This window comes from Mobula birostris, chromosome 15 (genome assembly GCF_030028105.1).
Source record: "Mobula birostris isolate sMobBir1 chromosome 15, sMobBir1.hap1, whole genome shotgun sequence".
Classification (NCBI taxonomy): Eukaryota; Metazoa; Chordata; class Chondrichthyes; order Myliobatiformes; family Myliobatidae; genus Mobula; species Mobula birostris.
This window is the reverse complement of record NC_092384.1, coordinates 30,995,476-31,013,918: the sequence shown is the minus strand read 5'-3', so window position 1 is coordinate 31,013,918 and position 18,443 is coordinate 30,995,476.

Here is an 18,443-nt window from a genome sequence, read left to right as displayed (position 1 = left end):
AGCGGTGAACCTGTGGAATTCCTTGCCATAGATTTGGCTGTGGAGGTCAAGTCATTGGGTATATTTAAGACAAAAGTTGATAGATTCTTGATTTATCACCGTATCAAAGGATACAGGGAGAAGGCGGGAGATTGGGGCTGAGAGATGAAATGGTGGAGCAGACTCAATGGGCCAAATGGTCTAATTCTGCTCCTGCGTCTTATTGTCTTATGATCTTATATATCTTGAATCTTTGCCTATCTAAAACTACTGTTCAGTCAAACCTCCCAGTTTTTGCAGGGTTTGAAGGATACTGCTGAGACCCTGTCCTGTAGAACCATGATTACCCCACTTACAGTTTACTCGACTTGTGCCTCTGCTGGTCAGATTTGGCCTTTGGGACATGAGGTGACATGTCAGCACAGATTATGGTAAGTACTGCTGTAAGTAGAAGTGTTTTGATTAGACCCCGTCTCACCAGTGCCTCACAAGGCCCTCTTCCTCTTATCCTTATGAGCAGGGAGTGGGTATACACTTCTCTACAGAGAATAGGGCCTGAATGGCCATGGCTCAATTATTGTATCTCCAAGCATGCCATTCCTACTGTAGATCTCAGTCACGTCCTCCAATCTCTCTGCAAGGCTGGATGTCAAATATTACATATCATGGTCTTTGTTACGGTTCAGAAGTTTCCGATTAGTACAGGGCCTACTAGGTGTGACAATTGTTTCCAGATGACCAGCCCTTTACGTTCTGCACCCTTTGAAGTAGAATTTCCTTTACAGTACCCGTCTCCATCATCTGCTCTGATTTAACTGTACATTTCTTACAGGGCGCACTGAAGGGTGAGCAAATGTAAGTGATACATAAGAAATGTGATTATGTAACATTACACAGTGTGACTGTCTGTAAGAAAGAGGTGTCACCATTATTACAGTCATACTGAATAGAAACAAGCTCTTCAGCCCATCAAAACCGTGGTGACGATCAAAACCCTACTGACACTAATTACACGCTAATCCCATTTTATTCTTCCCCCGCATTCCCATCCACTCCTCCCTCGCCAGATTCTACCACTCATCTATACACTGAGCAATTTACTGCAGCCAATTAATCCACCAATATGCCATGTGTTTGGTACATGAGAGGGAAGTGGAGTACCCGGAGGAAATTCACGTCATCACGGACAGCACTGGAGGCCAAGATTGAACCTGGGTCACTGAAACTACGAGGAAATAGCTGCTCTAGCTGTGCTACTCTGTTGCTGCATTGTCTTCAAGCTTGCCTTCAGAGGATGAAAGCACTATGGGTGATTAAAGATTATCATATTATCAGTAAGATTATCATTATCCACACTAATATATTTCGCTCACTGCATTAAATTCTCCACATGAGTTGTGCTGCAGGGTGGCTGGATGAGGCAGAATTCTAAAGCCAAGGAGTTAACAGTTCCCCTTCACCTGTTTCTGATGGTCTGCCATACTGTTTTTTCCCAGGTGTCAGTGATGGGAAGGTTTTGGAGGACAACTACCCCTCTCCTCTCCAGTTCTCTCTCTTTCCCTTGTGTTCTGCACTCTCCTCTGCAATAAGGGAACCAAGGTCCTAAGATTGAGAGTGAAGGATCTGCATTGAATGGATGGGCCGTGGACTTTTATCCGTGGTGACCATGAGGGAGAGGCATGACTATGCAGAAGGATGAGAAGGTCAAGTCACAACAATAACTGCTCAGATGGGGATGTGAGCAAGAGAGTGAGGGAAGGATGTAACTGCAATGTGAAATAGTGGAAGGTGTGATATGCCAGGGTATATTTAAGGGGCAAGTTAAAAGGTCTGACGTAATGTGCACATGATGATCCAGGTGAAAATTCCATTGTATTCCCTGTTTCTGACCTCATGAAGTAATTAAATTGCTTATGACTCAAATCTACGAATGAGAACAACATTTTGCTTCAATTCAGTGGCAACCTCCTGCCAAGACATCTCACTGTTGCTGGCAGGTAATCCCTCTCCACAAGAGGCAATATGAACTCCTTGTGGATTATTATAGTCTCCAGCGTGACATTTAGTGAGGAGTCACTTAATCTCACTGGAGCCTTGGCAGGCCCAACCTTCTTGGCCGCGCAGCCAGATCTGCGAGAATCCAGCAAATTTCATTTTTACAATAAGCCAAGCTGAATTGTGCATGTCATCGTTGTGCTTGCTCAGCCTAATAGTTCTTGAAACCCGGAAATAAAATGTCAATGCTGTGACTACTTTATAAATGCTCTGGTAAACCTACTGCAGAAAATTTCAGTTCTGCTGCTTGCTGGGGTCACTATCGCCATCCCCCCATCCTCAACCTCAACACATTCTTAGTGTTTCAGAGAATTAAAATTTTGTTAATTATTTCTGCATTAGAAATTGGATACTTCCTCAAAGATCATCACCTTGCCATAGTGGAGAGGCTGGTGAGTTCCCGAGATCTCAAGAGTGATGCCATCTGGAGTTTAGCTCCTGATAGGGTCACCCATTGTGGTAAGGTCAAGGGGAAGGTTCCAGACAAATGCAATACAACCACGGCCTCTACAGCGAAGCTGGCAGAAGATGACGACAAATCACAATGGCAGTGAAGGCAGATGAAGGCTGTGGCAGTGAAGGGTCCCCAGTCATCTTGTACTTCGCGACATTGTACCCTGAACCCATTTGTCAAGGACCGTGTGGTGACAGCCTGTGCTTCCGCCTCCCCACATTATACAAAGTTCTCCCACCCAAACAGAATATGTGGATCCCTGATCAGCATCCACGGCCACCTGAGGACCCACCAATTGACAGCCTAGGGGAACATCATACTTGACTCGAGTGATCGTACTACTACATTGGAAAATAAAGGGATAATGCAACACACTTGAAAACTGGCAGAAACTGTAATGTTGATAATCCGTATACTATAATATAGAAAATAACTCAGCTTCAATCACACTTCACATTTCAATCAGATCGTCATTCAGTCAGCAATGACCACAGTGTTAATTAGCTAGATGCAATGTAACAAACCAATCCCCTTATTTACAAGCTTAGCCTGCATTCTACAAAGAGAAGGTGCATTGTGATTGCTCTATTTCTACAGGAAATAAACCTGAATTTAGTGGGTATTGAAGAACGTCACAACTTGGGCGACAGCAAACTCCAAATGCTGTCAGGTACAGTCTTAGTAGTACAGAGAGATGGTTTTTGACCTGAAGGGGCCTTCTAGAACCATGGTCACAAAGGATCAGATAACCATGGAGGCCAATGGCACCAATTAAGTTTCAAGGGAATGGTCCTGATTTCAAAAAGAGTTCCACAGTTTCTCATGAGTAGTCAAGGGCCACAAATGCATGCCGACATTGCCATGCAGAAAGTGCATTGGTATCTGGGATGTGGACAAGTGCTTTAGGCATTGAGTGTCATCATCCTTTGAAAGGATTGGTGCACTGTTTTTAGTGCAGATGCTGGAGATAACCCTGGTGGTAAATTTGACTGGGAAAAGGTGGAGGAGTGCAGTTGGGTGGGGAACCCCGCAAACAATGAAAGAGGTATCATGTGATTGACAATGTTTGTTTCTTTTATTTTAAAAAAATTACGCTATTAAATGTATTGAACACAAATTTACAGAGCTTTTTTACTTTCTTTCTTTGTATATTTATTTGTTTATCATAAATAGAGTCTATTTTTGAAACTTAAAAAGCACTGATTTAGCACAGGGCCTTTCAAGTAACCCAGAGTCATCATTTTCAGTGTGAATCAGTGTCTTTGGTTGTTTGCACATGATTGTGCCCATCCAAGACGAAGTGGATGTTGTAGCTTCCATTGGACTAGCCAAACAAGTGAGCACTACTGTGGAAGACTCGGAATGCTGATGTTAATGGTGTGGACCACTGTTTACAAAGGGGCTTGCAGAGAATGACAACGTGCCAGCGATCCATCCTTACAACGGTTTCCTCGGATCACTGAGACAGACCATTCCTCCACCCAAAAAACAACAGCAGAGGTTCTATGGGCCAAAGAAATGTACTTCCTCATAAAGTCAGGAAACCAGGGTTGAATGAACAATCATTACACAGAGTTCATGGAGAGAATCTTCCAGAACAATCATGCTGAGCTGGCTCCTCCACCAGATCCCTAGGAAGAAAATTGGTGCTTGCCCGACTTTGCTGTTTATTACCCCAGAAACCAGCACAAAATACAAATTGTCTTTGATTCCGGTGCGCTGTTCACCGAATGATGTGCTTTTGTGGGATCCGGACCTCAGCAACAGTCTGCGCAGGATCCTCATGCGCTTCAGAACTGAGTCCATCATGGTGATGGCAGACATCAAAGAAATGTTCCACAGCTTCCTCGTGAGAGAGGATCATTGAGACTACCTCAGATTCTTGTGGTTTTGTGACCACCAGCTACACAATGAGATTCTGGAGTGCTGCATGAGATTTCATGTATTTGGTAATTTCCCCTCACCAGCAGCTGCAATCTATGCATCTATTTGAGGACAGCTATCGATAGAGAGAAGGCATTTGGAACTGAAGCACTAAGGTATGTAGAGATGCATTTTTATGTTGATTATGGTCTTCAATCATTCTCTAGTGCATAAGAAGCAGTCAGGATGCTAAAAGCAATGCAAGATATGTTGGAGCAGTCTAAACTCAGATTGTGTAAATTCACATCCAACAGTGCTGTGATAATGCAACATTTCCCATCTGAAGATCTGACTAAAGGTCTACAGAATCTTGACCTTGAACAGGACCTTTGATGGGACCTTGTTACAAACATGTTTACATTCCAGGTTGTTGATATTGAAAGACCCTTTATGCGTCATGGTGAGCTATCGACTATCAACAGCCTAACTGACCCTCTTGGGTTTGGTACTTTAGTGAGTATCCGGGGTGGCTTCGTGTTAAGAGAGCTGACCTCGGACCCTTGTGGATGGGATGTCTCTCTCCCTAAAGAGAAACATGAGCAGTGGCAACAGTGGTGTTATTCCCATCAGGATCTTAAAAGGTTTGAAGACTCTAAGATCATCACTTCCTGTGCATAAGCTGTTTTTAATATCATTTCCCGTATGGGTTAATTTGGATTTTAGTTTGAAGCACCCAGTGGAAAGACATCTATCTCTATCCTTTCTTTATTTGCCCTTAAAACAGCGGTACCTTTTAACAAATAAGATCTCATTAAAAACTCTGAAGAAAGCTTCCATCTTGGGTGATTGTTTAACTCACTGCACAGCTTTTCACATATGCACTGCAAGGGCAGTATAAAGGTATTAGGGTTATAATAATAGAATTTCCATTTGGATGAGTCCTTCATAGTGAGGGCAGGAAGGAGCTCTTTTGATCAATTCACCCCATAACTACTTTGTCTTCCTCCCGTTCTTCCAACCCTAACAATTTGGCTGTTTCCAGAGGTTGTCGTCTCATTGTGGGTGGTTCAAAGTTCAAGGTCAATTTATTATCAAATTACACATATGCAGCCCTGAGATTCATTTTGTAGTGGGCATTGACAGTAAATATACAGAAACACAACAGGATAAATGAAAGACCATACACAACAAGCTGAGTAATAAACCAATGTGCAAGACAACATTCATTGCAAATACAAAAATAAAATAAAATAATAATAATAAATAAGGAATAAATATGAGAACATGAGATGAAGGGTCCTTAAAAGTGAGCTCAAAGGTTGTGGGAATAGTTCAGTGTTGGGATGAATGAGGTTGAGTGAAGTTATCCCCTCTAGTTCAAGAGCATAATGGCTGAGGTGTAACCTGGTAGTGAGAGTCCTGAGGCTCCTGTACCACTTTCCTGATGGCAGCATGGCCTGGATAGTTGGGTTCCTCAATGATGGATGCTGCTTTCCTGTGACGGTGCTCCGTATAGATGTGCTCAATACAGGGAGACTTTATCCATAATGGACTGGGCTGTATCCTGTACTTCTTGTAGACTTTTCTATTCAAAGGCAGTTGGTCTTCAGCACCAGGCCATGATGCAACCTGTCAAACTATTCTCCACTACACATATAAAAGTTTGTCAAAGTTCTGGATGACATGCTGAACCTTTGGAAACTTCTTTTTCTTTTTTTTTTGCTTAATTATGTTCCAACAGGTATTACTTTTTTTTTTAAATTTTATTTTTATTTGGATAAGGAATTCACAAATATCATGTACTTTTTTCACACATATAACCTTTTCCATTTTTTATATGTATAAAACTACAATTATTTATACATTCTTAAGTACACATTGAGATGATATAAAAGGAAAATAAACATTTAAGTAGATAATTATGTACTGTGGTAAATCTAACCTATTAGGCTAAGTAATGGAATTAGTTGTTAAGAAAAATGGTAATAATAGTTTCCATATAACCCTTCTGGACCATTTCCACTGGTCCAAAATGTTGTATATAAGCCTATGTATCAACCATTGTAGGTGTTTATATCCTAATTTGTTCATGCTTGCTCCTGCCCACAGACATAATTATCCAATCCCTATGTACTTATTTACTTAATTTTTTCATTTTTTTATCCCTTTCCCAAATTTTTCCCTTTACTTGTGTTAATTCTCTATTTTCCAAAAGAAAACAAAAAAAAAGACATTTAGACTAGGGGTGCTTACGTTAGCAATATTACTGTGTTGATGAGAAGAGCAGTATAAATCATTTGGAAAGTCATCTAAAGTCTGCTCGCATTGGGGTTATATATTCAATCCATTTATTCCAGATTTGATAAAATTTTTCTTTTTGAGTTCTCAGGGAGTAAGTCAACTTTTCCATTTTAAACATTTCCAAGATAATTTCGTACCAATCTTCTAATGTAGGTGGTATTGGATTTAGCCATTTTCTAGTGATTGATTTCTTACTTGCTGCTAAGAGGGCCTGCAGCAACTTTATATCTTCCTTCTGTTCAAGAAACAATACATGCCCCAAATAGAGCGTCTCAAAGTTCAGAGGTATCTGGGACCTAAGTACCTTAACTAATGTTCTATGAATACCTTCCCAAAATACACTTAATTTAGGGCAATCCCAAAAAATATGAAAATGATTTGCCTCCTTGGAGCCGCACCTTCTCCAACACGTCACATTTGTATCTTTATATTTTTCCTGATATGGGGTCTTGAAGTATCTTATAATGTTTTTCAAACTTCTAATAAAGTAGAAGTGCTACCGCGCATTCTTTGTAATGGCATTTATGTGATGAACCCAGAACAAGTAGTGAGAACTTCTGTTGAATTTTGGATCAACACTCACAAAATGTTGGAGGAAACTCAGCAGGTCAAGCAGCATCGAAGGAGGAAAATGAACAGTGAACGTTTCGGGCTGCGACATTTCGCCAGTCCTTCTTGTGTCTTTGCAAAATTGTACAGTATTGCTCCACAGCACTCAATGCAGCAATATTTGATTTTCAGCTGGTTAGGCACACCATTATGGGTTGAATGGCCTGTGCTGTACTGTACTGTTCTATGTTCTATGTGGCCCATGCATGAGTGCATAAAGTCAATAGCCATCCAGGATATCATGTGCAGGAAAATTCATTGTGGTGATTACCCACCCTGCCAACTGTCTTTCCCAAATGCTCTCTTCTGTAAAGCGCTACGGGGCTATTAAAACAAAATGACTAAAAAAAGGACATGCCATTTTAAAAGTTTCTTCCCCCAGGCAGTTAATCTGATCAACCATTCCTGAATCCCAACCCTCACACCCGATCCTCTCTATCTATTACCTCAGCCACTGCACTGCCTTGTAAGCACTTCTAATGATGCTGATAGCATTGCAAATACATGCTGATATTTCTGTATTTATGCATTTATTTGCACTTCTAATTTTATTTTTTGCATAATTCTTTATTCTGTGTAACTGCTGAATGTTGTCATTTTTTGTTGCATGTCCTGCCAACACACCACAGCAATTTCTTAATGCATGTAAATGTGTATGTTGAATAAAGTTGATTTGTCAGAACGCTTGGCTCTGCATATCATCACCTCTTGCAGCCATTCCACAGGCACTGCTACTTGGCCGACAGACTTAAAGAATTTCCAGAGACAGGTCACTTTCCTTCTGTTTTAGGTGAGAAATGCAAAAGCTTAAATAGTTGCTGGAGTAATTCGAATCGACCTCAACTGTTGACCCTGTGCTAATGCTCCATTAGCTATCTGACTGTGTGGACTGGAGCTTGCATAAGTAGACAGAGTATGCAAATTAAAAACATCAGGAATAAATTGCATACAAGTAGATTACAGGAACAATGCTCAGGGCACCACTTACTCTTAACTTGTGTGTGGACAGGAGAAGTTCCTGCCGAATCTTCAGGAAACCCTTGGAACTCTATGAGACCTAAATATGTAAATCTTATTGCAAATACAACACATTAAACCCAAAACATCTGCTAAGCTTCTTTTTATTTAAACAGCTCATATATAATAGCCCAAAAGACATTAACTAACACCATGTATTCACTGGAAGCTGATGGAAAATGTAATGAATTTTCCCTTACCACTGTTCCCAGAGTGAGAGATCAAAGCACGTAACATTTTATCCTATTTTACAGCTAAGCAATGCAGAACTAGTGAGGAACAGCCCAGTTGATGCCAGGCCACAGCTGTTTCTGTTAATTGAAAGCTCCCAAGTACTAAATTAAGTTAAAAACTATCAGACAAATGAGGGGGTCAGCAAAAGAGTGCATTAGTGCTCTCATCAATAAAACAGGCCTGACAAGTCCTAGTAGAGGAAGTTAATTATGGCATCTTGCAAAGTGTTATTATAAATGACTAAGCCAACATTAGCTAATGTTTCACCATTGTCCTGGCAATTGGTGGAGAACAGTATGGCTCACACCATACTTTTCACATTATTATCAACTTGCCAAATGCTTGATTGATAAATCATATGAGGATATTGCAGGGGAGGTAGTGACTTATGTATGCCATTTTCTGTAGGTTGCAAATGACATGTTTTTTTTTCAACCTGATGCATAATTTCATTTGTCAGCCTTTCCTCACATTACACTCCAAATTGTCCATTTTCTACAATCAGTATTACTGTACACCACTTGCATAGATATGGGGGTAATACCCAGTAAGATATTCAATCATTTAGAGCATCGATTCATGCAGACATCCCGCCCTGCAAAAACTCATTTCAGGGAGGTAGCACCATCAATTTGCGGGAGACTCCTGGAACTTCCAGGAGAAGTGGGATGTCTGCAATAGAGTAACTCCTTAGCAGCTAGCTAGCTAGTTTAAATAACGTTAGCTATGCTAATGAACGAATGACACCTGTTAAACTCACCTCAACATGTTTTTTACAGTCTTAACCCACTGTGGGCAATAGAAAAGTCACTGTTGCAAACAGTGCAACGAGCAACACTGTCATTATTTTTGACCCCTATTAGGCAGGGGTACACTTTAGGGTAGTCTGGGGTGACGTAAGTTTTACATTTTCTTTTTTTTTGGAACACTCTGCCATGGCGCGCTCTCACTCTCTCTCTCTCTCTCTCTCTCTCTCTCTCTCTCTCACTCTGTCGTGGTCACTCTCGCTCGTGTGCTCTCTCTCTCTTGGTTGCTTGCTTTCTCTCACTGGTTCTCAAAAAATTGATTTCCGTGATATTGCATATAATTTGCAGGCATCAGGGAGCCATTATTAATATGCAGGAGACTCCCGGAACTTCCGGGAGAGGTGGGATGTCTGTTCATGCCTTATAATAATTAAAACTGTTAAGATATTATTTTAGCAAACATCAAGAATCTGTGAGGCCCCTTCCTCTTTTTTGATTAACTTATTTTTATGGTGGCGAAGGTTTAACCTTCCAACATGCACCGATAACACTAAAGTAAATTTGTAACACTCACTGATACCTTCCTGGAGCTTATGACACTTTACATCTGTTTGACCTCCAGACTGAAATTAATGTGTGGACAAGTCAAACTTTCCCCCAACTAAGGTAAGCTTCCACATGGCACCAAATTTAATAGTGCAGTGGATGGTAAAGAAGGTTACCTAAGGTGACGGTAGGATTTAGATCAACTGGGAAAGTGGACAAGGGAATGGAAGATAAAATTTTACTTGGACATATTTGAATTTGGGAAATTAAACCTACACAATGAATGGTCGGGTCCTGAGGAGTATTGTTGAACAGTTACCTACGGCAAGAAACATAATTCCCCAAAAATGGCAACACAGGTAAGTAGAGTGATGATAAAGGTGTATGGCAAGCTTCTCTTTATCAGCTGAGGTACTGAGTACATTACTTGGTATGACATGTTACAGATGTTACTTGGGATTGGTTAGGCTGCTCCTAGGGTTTTGTGTGCAGCTTTGGTCATCATGCGGCAGGAAAGGTGTACTTGAGCGAGAGAGGGTGCAGAAAAGATTCACAAGTATATTGTCTCAATTGGAGAGTTTGAGCTATGAGGAGAAATTGGATCGGCTGGGTCTGTTTGCCTGGAACGGGGGTGAGGCCAAGAGGAGCCATGACAGAGGTATGTAAAATTATGAGGAGTAGTGGGCCAGTGTCTGTTGCTCATGGTAGTAGGGTGACTGAAACTAGAAGGAGCAAGTTTAAAATAAAAGGAGGAAGGTTTAAATGAAAACAAAGGGATAAAGAGTAGCTGGTATCTGGAAAGAGGATCAGTTTAAATAGGTATGGAGGTCAGCATAGGTATGGGGACTGGAGGGCCTGTTGCTATGCTGTATAACTGAGTGCCTTTGTAAAGATCATGAAGATCAAAAGCCACCATCCTCCCAGCATCCTCGCAGGGGCAGCACGGTAGCCTGGTGGTTAGCGCATTGATCTGCAGCGCCACCCGGTGATCAATGACTGGATATCGGTTCTCACTACTGTCTGTAAGGAGTTTGTACGAGCTCCCAGAGACTGCACAGGTTTCCTCCAGGTGCTCCAGTTTCCTCCCACATTTCAAAGACGTATGCGTTTGGGTTAGTGAGTTGTGTACGTGCTGTGTCGACACCGAAAGTGTGGAGACACTTGCAGGCACAATGCTTGCTGACTTGATTCGATGCAAGCGATGCATTTCACTCTGTGTTTCCACGTATCGATGTGCATGTGACAAATAAATCTTATCTGCAGTCTTTAGAATTTACTCACTAATTTAAGCAATTACTGCCCATTCTGTTAGAAAGGTTGAATCCCAGACATGATTCATCATCAAAATTGCTTACCCTGACTTCTGCAAAATTATTGCCCACCTCTACAGCCTCTAGCCGGATCTCACCTGAACTTTAACCTACTTGTGACACCTTTAGGTCAATAGCCTCAAAGTATAGAGAGGAAAGGAGTTACTGGTGCTCACACTAGATGACTGTTTTAATCATTAATTGATTTTAAGAAATGTAATAGAATACAATGTAAAGTGTTGACTATGAATGTAAGAATAAAAGGCATTGCACAGTTTAGTCTTGTAAGTAACTTTTAAATGGATGAAAATGCAGAAGAAATTCTTCGGTGCTGCTCCTACACTGCCCCCATCACTTTGGCCGAAGTCCGGAAGTGGGTTTCAGCTACATTTCCTGCAGGTTGTTTCAGTGGGAGAGGCAATGGGCCGAGTTGCTCTGCCAGTTGGCCAGAAAGGAAGAGGTAGGCAACTGCATTGCCCACTTTAGCACATTACAGACTTCTGCACCTGTGAACTGCAGCACCGAAGCAGTAATGTGCACCGTTGCTCATCTCCTCTGTCTCCCCAAGGCTTTCTGTAATGTCCTGAGCTGGAGAGACAGCTGCTGTTTGTATCTGGCTTCTCATCTTCTCCCCACCCTCTGAAACATGCAGCACTCATTGAAATGGGCTTATCACCCTTCACTAAAGTGGTAAGTGGAGAGAAATGGTTTGTTCCCTTACTACAGTTATCATTTTTTATTTGTTTTATTGGAAAAAGCCTTTGACAAAACTTGTTGCCAGTTTGTCATTTGGACAGTCATTAGGTAGGGACTCCTGTGGTCTGATCGCTCCACTTCATGGAAGGGCCGTGGCTCTTAGGCCAGGAGGAAACTAACAGCCAAAATGGCATTTCCAACCACAGGCTAGCATGCTGAGGAAACCACAGGGTGCAGGCTACTTAAAGTGAGATCTGGTTGAATAATCACTTTTTGTCAGCCATTTCCTCAGCTTCTGTTCTGTACTCAGAGCTACTGTGTTTGCCAGTGAAGATCAATGGTGTTAGATTAGACTCTCTCTTATTGGGAATGCTCATTGACTGCACTTTATCAACCCAAACCTTTACCTTGTCTGGGTTTTGCTGTTTACAGGCATGGACCATATAGCAATCACAGGTTATGAGGAGCAGGCAATTGGAATAGATGCCAATCACAGATCAGTCATGATCATATTGATTAGCTAAACAATTCAAGGGGCCAAATGGCCTACTGCTGCTTCTAGTTTTTAAGTTGCGATGATCAGAGACAGGAATCCAAAGTTGGAGAAATGGGCATTTTTCCAATGATAAGGGTCAGTTGTGTTTTCACCTGGCATGCACACTTCCACTTGCCTGAATATTTCATTGCTTTCAGTGCACTCACTCTTGTTTGTACCTTTTATTACATTTTGTTTGCTTGCTTTCCACTAGATTTTGAAGAATTTATGAAACTTTTCCAATTAGCAAATGTTAATTTTGTAAGAGACTGAAATAGTCAAAGCACATAGGGCTGATTCAGCAAACCCATCAAAAGGCAATTCAGCACTGCACTCCCATTATGCTGTGGAGAGAATCACTAACCTCTCCTGAATCACCATGTTCATTATAATAATTGAAAATTAACTTCCAACATACTTTCCGCAGGAAGCAAATTGAATGGCAAGGTACAGGTAATTATGAGAACATGGCTCTTAAAAGCTGGCAGCTCCATTTAAGTGGAGCAAGGCTAAATTGCAACCATCTTGTTAGGGCAGAGCAGTGATGGCCAAAGTATAGCGTTTAAGATATAGTAGCGACTGATGCAAATAGGAACCAGTCTCCATGAAATACAGTATCTCCCTGGGTTATGAATGATCTGACTAATAGAAATCCAACTTTGCACAAATTCTCCCATATAGTTTTAAAACATCTTCAAGATATTATGTATAATGAAATGTTTCACGGTATTTCATTAATAAATGGATACAGTATATATCCGGAACAAAAAATAAACTGCCAGAAGACTTATTGGGCCGAGCAGCATCTGTAGAGGAAAAAGGGATGTGCCAATGGTTTGCAAAATGATATGACAATGAGACATCCTCATAACCATCATTGGGCCATGTTGTTATGTTAATTGTTCTATCAAACCATGTATCAGAAATCTGCAGTTGAATTATCTTGCACCATTGTGACAGAGAGAAAGGAAAGCTCCTTACTTTCAGCAGTCATTTATCACATCAAATTTTATTCCTTAAGTTAATCATTTATGGAAGCTTGTTTTCCCAGAGAGTTAGCCCCTATTAGTGACTTCAAGTGTCTGGAGTTTCTGTCCTCAGAAAATCTGAGACTACCCATGTGAATTTCTTTATCCCAGCAAAGATCTTTGAACATTCATACATGTCTTGTCAGTTGTGATATGCTCCCATTGTAAATATATAATTCAGTAGAATTCAAAATTGTAACTTTTGAAATTGTATTCCATCACCCATTGTTATTTCTGTTCTTGAGTACTCAGTGTGGTTTGAGTTTAGGGGGACCCTACTGAGAGTTTCTTCTAGGAGAGGGTCTTCCACCAGATTTCCTCCTGAACGCCTGCTTGTGCTGTATAAAGATCTTTTACATCGACTGTTATGATCTCAATGTAGCTCATTCACAGACACAGCACACCCGATCAAAATAGATTTTCTAATGAAGCAGGGGAGAATATCCTCTACGGGGCTTATGCACACCTACCTTCATACTGCAATGTGTAACATTCACAGGAGCCAGTTAATCTTGACAAAATTCTTAGACGCTTCCATTACTTCATACAACCATGGGAAGTATAACTTCCTTGTCTAATATGATATATAATTAACAGAACAGAGTAATTAACTGGCTCTTGTTCTTCCCCAGTTTCATGCTTCCTGAGACCCACTTGCCCCCCCGTATTCATCCTAGCCTTTCAGTACTTCCTTGTCATCACTTTACCCTCATATACTCGTCCTCCTGTCTCATTGGGGTTGTGGAGACAACTCTGGTGGAAATATTGTCCAAGTAGCCCAGAATGGAACACAAATAGCTCCTTATCTTATCTCAAATCAGAGATACCATTTAGCCCATTATGTACATGCCAATTCCAGGAGAATAAATTTATCCCCATTCCTCCTCTCCTTAATATCCTCTACCATTGGAGGTATATTGTTTCTCACATGTGCCTATCATCTTCCTTTAGATGACTTTTTATGCTCTCCTGCGCCCAATGGTACATTTATAACACCTAATAACCTACCAGTTTATTGTTGGCACATGGCAAGAAACCAGGGCACCTACAGGAATCTCACATGGTCACTGGTAGAACCCCTGCAGAGACAAAACCCGAGGTCAGGATCAAATGGATTTCTGGAGCTATGAGGCAGTGGCACAAACCACTGTGGCACACTGCCAGCCTACAATACACTCTGCACCATTCATTCACGTTGCAAGTACTTCAAAGGAGAAAGCAGGGCTTCTGCCTCATTATCTTCCCTTCCCATTATCAATGTATACTAGGCCATCAAAACACTTCTCTATTAGAGACATTATACTCTAATCAAGTGATTAACAATCAAAATAATTTTAATTTAAACTACCAGTGTAGGCCCTGAAGTTTCTGAAGCAGCGTTGTACAACAGAAACCTTAGAAGAGCAACTCCTTAAACATATATGATTAGGTATGAACTTAGGAGATCCAATGGGGTCAGATGCCTGGGAGCTCAATGTCTATTGAGTCTGGTTTTCATTTACTTGGCATATATTATTTAAAGTCTACTCTACCACATTTCTTGAAATAGATTGAAAGCACACCATTCAATGAATTTGTAAATTTGAATTATGGGGGTTGGTATAATCACAATTTTCCATTCAGCTGCCAACTTGAGTGGCACGAAGCCTTTGGCAATGAGCATAGGTTTTATGACACCTATTTTGATTCAAATTGCTGATAGCCATAGCTAGTTGTTCAATACAGCGTCTCAAACATTTTTTGAGTGTGATGACAAGACGGCACATCCTGGAGAGCTGCTGCCATGCAACTCCAGAAATCCAGGTTCAATCCTAGCTGTTGATGCTGATAATGTGGAGTTTGCACATTATCCCTATGCCGTCCAGGTTTCGCCCAGATAGTCTGGCTTCACAGACTGTAGAACAGTAAAACAGAGTAACAAGCCTTTCGCACTCAATGCCTGTTACAAGCGTGATGCCAAATTAAACTACCAGCATATTTTAGCACATAGCAAGAAACCAGGGCACCTATAGGAGATTCTCATGGTCACTGATAGAATGGACAACCTATTCTCAAACACGTGGTCCATACTCCTCCACGTCAAAGCTTCTTGAATGCCACTGTTGTATCTGCTTCCTCTATCATCCCTGCCAACTCAACCCAGACATCTCACACTCTCTGAGTAAAAAATGTTCCCCATGCATCTCCTTAAAACTCTCACCTTAAAGCTGTGCCTTCTAGCATGTAACAGTTTGCCCGGGTTTCCTTCCACACTCACTGATGTGCGGGTTGGGATGTCAATTGGTCAATGTATTAAAACATACCTAATGTGTAGATGAGTGGTACATATTATTTGATACACAAAGTTTGTAAATGGAAAGATGGGGAGAAGAGGTTACAGGGGAATGGGACTGATATAATGACTCTGTGAGCTGGGGCAGACTTAATGTCATTAAGAAATATGGAAACATGCCCATCCCAAATCAATTCTTCAACAGCCAACTATGTTTTTTGACAGTCCTGAAGAAGGGTCTCTGCCCAAAACTACATCTTCTTGAGCCCTGAGCTTCCAGTGGAGCATAGGCCATGGATGACCTCCCATCTTGATTGTCCTCTCTTCAGAGACGGTTCCTCGATGGTAGTCCAGGAGTGTCCCTATCATCTCATTTTGGCCTCTATATCACTCCTCCATGCATTTTTCCCTCTTTCCTTGGGGATTCCATTTTAATGCCTGCCTGGTGATGTTGTTCGTTGGCCCGAAAGATTGACTGTTTATTAATTTCCATGGATGCTGCCTGACCTACTGAGTTCTTTCAGCATTTTGTGTGTGTTGCTTTGGATTTCCAGCATCCGTAGAATTTCCCATACTTCTACCAGTGTAAGGTGCACCTTTACTTTAGACCATGATAGAACGAGTTAAATATTTTTAAATAGATTATATTCTTGACAAATGTACCTCAACAAGTTTAATGAAACTTTTAATCTTAAAGTGCTTTGGGAATTTAATCAGTCTGTAAGGTAACATGGGCAACAAATTATAACCATTTGCTGTTTGAAATATGTTTGGCTAGAAATAAGATGATATAGAACCATACTTTGGTTTGCCTTATGAGTCAATTTCTATGAAACTCAGGGGCTTACTGTAAGGATGACAAAGTTTGATTTCTGCTTGAAGAGCTCTGTGCACTTTCTGTGCTGATACTGGGAGGAATCAGACAAGTGCAGGGCAACTGATGACAGGCTGCACATGCAGTCATGGAGAAGGAGGATTTCCCAGAGCCTATAAAGCCTGCAAGGCTGGCAGAGCAACTATTTGACCTTGGTCCAGACTGTCACTAGATCCTGAGTCAGGGAGATCCTCTAACTTGCTGACTCAGCCAGACTCCATCCCAACATCCCACCCAGTACAGAATACCACCTGTGCTCCTCTGCAGCTTGAGGCCCTGATTCTACCCTCTCCCTTCCTCTGTTGTTAACCTACCTGACCTGATACCTCCCAAAACATCCTCAACTATTAAACTCCACCTTCCCACAGCACCCTGCACCACAGCCAGTCCTTCACCTGATTCTGAATTTCATCCCCATTGCCTTTTGGTATCAAACTGCATCTCCCAAATGGTGATCAGACTCTCGAACTTGATCGCTGTATGAGTCCAGGCAGCAGTCCCTGACAGCGTATCTTTTCACTTCCGACTAACTCCTCCACTTTCTGATCAACTCAACAGTCCCCATTCCTGCCGCCACCTGCTTGGACCTCTCCCCAAGAATGAAAGGCCTTTATGAATGCAAGGGTGATCCATTAGCACGTGGGATTGTAAGCTTCTTGGATGACTCTGTTTCCAAGTAGCCTGCTGTGCAGAAACAGTTTTACACACTTTTGGAGATGTTGACCAATTTGCTGGCAATTGCAATTGCTCTCACATTTATATTATTTAGTATAACATTATCTGAGATTTTAGAGTCATAGAGTCATATACAGCATTGAGACAGGCCCTTCAGTCCATCTGATCCATGCTGACTGAGCATCCCATCTCAGCTAGTCCCATAAACCCGCGTTTGGCCCATATCTCTCTAAACATTTCCTATCACATACCTGTCCAAGTACATTCTAAAAGTTGTTAATCTACCAGCCTTAACCACTTCCCCTGGCAGTTTATTCCATACACTGACCACTCACTGACTGAAAAGATTGCCCCTCAGTTTCCTATTAAATCTTTTCAGTCTAAACCTATGTTCTGGATTACAGGTGGTATCTAGGATTGGCAGTTTCCCCCACCCTGGGCAAAAAGACTGTGCACGTTGGCCCTCATAAATAAGTTCCCTGTCTAATGAGATTCTGAATGAGTTTTTCCAAAGTAAACATTGAGTGGGACTGGTGGTTGTAGGATGAGGTTGGGAGTTGTGGGGGTTGTCATACATTGTGATCTGCAGGCAGAAGGTGGAATATAATATTTCAGGAGAGACTATACTTGATGTGGTATTGGGAAATGAACCTGGTCAGGTGTCAGATCTCTCAGTGGGAGAGCATTTTGGAGATAGTGATCATAATTCTATCTCCTTTACAATAGCATTGGAGAGAGATAGGAACAGACAAGTTAGAAAAGCGTTTAATTGGGGTAAGGAGAATTATGAGGCTATCAGGCAGGAACTTGGAAGCTTAAATTGGGAACAGATGTTCTCAGGGAAATGTGGCAAATGTTCAGGGGATATTTGAGTGGAGTTCTGCATAGGTACGTTCCAATGAGACAGGGAATTTATGGTAGGGTACAGGAACCATGATGTACAAAGGCTGTAATAAATCTAGTCAAGAAGAAAAGAAAAGCTTATGAAAGGTTCAGAGAGCTAGGTAATGTTAAAAATCTAGAAGATTATAAGGCCAACAGGAAGGAGCTTAAGAAGGAAATTAGGAGAGCCAGAAGGGACCATGTGAAGGCCTTGGTGGGCAGAATTAAAAAAAACCTCAAGGCATTCTACAAGTATGTGAAGAGCAAGAGGATAAGACATGAAAGAATAGGACCTATCAAATGTGACAGTGGGAAAGTGTGTATGGAACTGGAGGAAATAGCAGACATGCTTAATGAATACTTTACT